We start from the raw sequence: 1,914 nt of genomic DNA, 5'->3' as shown, positions 1-1,914 counted from the left end.
TAGGTTAGCTTGGGTTCAAAGTAGAGGATTGCCAGTTCAAATTAAATTGGGTATTTAAAAGGAGGGTCTAGGTGACCTGACCACCAGTAGGACAGGGACTCTGTGTCTGTGAGTGTGCATGTTACAGCATGTGTGTGTGTGTGTGTGTGTGTGTGTGTGTGTGTGTGTGTGTGTGTGTGTGTGTGTGTGTGTGTGTGTGTGTGTGTGTGTGTGTGTGTGTGTGTGTGTGTGTGAAAGTGTGTGCGTGCATGCGTGCAGGTGTGTGTGCGTGTGCGTGTGCGCATGCATGCGCGTGTGCGTGTGCGTGTGTGTGTGTGTGTGTGTGTGTGTGTGTGTGTGTGTGTGTGTGTGTGTGTGTGTGTGTGTGCGTGCGTGCGTGCGTGCATGCGCGCGTGTGTGTGTGTGTGTGTGTGTGTGTGTGTGTGTGTGTGTGTGTGTGTGTCAGCAGGGTTTCAGTGGGAGATTAGTGGTCAAGGGAACCTCTCTGTCGCTGTCACCTGATCCTCACACAACACTGCTTTCCCACAATACTACAAAGGACCCAGGCAAGAGACAGGCAGTCCTTGTTCAGATGAGAGATTGGAGGACTTGGGAAAATGATCAGGAAAATATTTAGACAGAATTCCAGGGACACAAGGAAGCACATTGTCCCTCAGGAAATGGTCTTTCATTTCGTTATCCATTTCATGTCATTTTTTCGAGAGCATCTCACTATCCACCAAGGAACTGTTCCGCTGAAAAGATGTACAGTTATGACTTGAACACTCAGCAGGAGTCACAAGAGGACAAAACAGAATAAAGGCTGATTGTCATACAACTCCATGTCATACGATGGTGTGTGTCGCACACTGAAAATAGGCAATGTACAAGCTCACAACATGTCATCTGCGACACGTTATGAGCTTGTAGATCGATTATTTTTGGTGTGCGACATCGTCGTATGACAAAGTATAAAATAATGCTTATGAAACACTTGTTGAAAGTACTAGTGATAGAAGCTATTGTGTTTGTTTAGCATTGGGATTGTATGTACACCTGTTGCACTTCCACAATTATAATTACATTTCATGCAATGACATAGATTGCTGAAATGATCTTTTTGATCAGCCATCGATCAGTTTAAAGATCTGATCACCCGAATGATTGTTTAAATAATGAATGTGATGTTTCAGAAATTCATAGATATTTCAATTGTAATAATTGTCTTTTAAGATAAATTCTTGTTTTCTCAGTGTAAAATTAAATCAATAACGAGAACGAAAAAAAAGAAATGGTTTACTTACGTATATACTGGGTATAGGTATATGAGTGGGTTTTCTTCAACTAGAGGAAGACGTGGGATCCAGTGGAATGCAGGCAGCTCTGTGCTGCTGATGCTACAGGTGAGCCTTTATACAGGTAAGCAAGGAGAGGGAGGAGCTACAGAATGTCTCAAAAGTAGGCATGTCAACGGTACCTGCAGGTTAAGCACGTCTACTCGAGAACACTGCAATAGAAGTGGATTAAGATTCAGAAGGGGGCCTCTGGGCCAATTATCCTTTAGGGCCCCCCACCCCACGTTACCCAGAATGGGCAGTCGGGTGGGCACACAAACACAATACTCAAGTTGAGAAGAAAGGGGAGTTCTGCCGCGCCTCAGCCAGGTGAAGGCTGTTCCGGTGCGTCACAGGAGCGGGACACAACAGCCTCACAAAGAAGAACGAACTGGAACAGCTCTGACAATTATAAGTGTCTTTATTAAGTATAAAAGACTGACGTTTCGATGCTACAGTAGCATCGAAACGTCAGCCTTTTATACATAATAAAGAGACTTATAATAGGCTCTATGCACAGCAGCCATATTGTGAAGAAATTCACAGGTGTTACCAATGATACTAATGAAGGCTCTGTTCCATTCTGGTCAAACAGAGTCAG

General features: G+C 44.1%; 1 protein-coding gene across 1 annotated transcript in view; it reads right to left on the bottom strand.

Annotated features, from left to right (window-relative positions):
* LOC308077980 (keratin, type I cytoskeletal 18) overlaps window positions 1–1,358 on the bottom strand; it is an 11,928-nt gene extending 10,570 nt beyond the window's left edge. The window contains exon 1 of the mRNA XM_080419007.1: window positions 1,284–1,358. The gene's annotated coding sequence lies outside the window, so the exon portion shown is untranslated. The remainder of the gene's footprint in view (window positions 1–1,283) is intronic.
* Window positions 1,359–1,914: the final 556 nt, after the last annotated feature.

This window comes from Gymnoscopelus braueri (assembly GCF_963280865.1).
Source record: "Gymnoscopelus braueri genome assembly, chromosome: 22".
Lineage (NCBI taxonomy): Eukaryota > Metazoa > Chordata > Actinopteri > Myctophiformes > Myctophidae > Gymnoscopelus > Gymnoscopelus braueri.
This window is presented reverse-complemented; position numbering and strand designations above follow the sequence as displayed.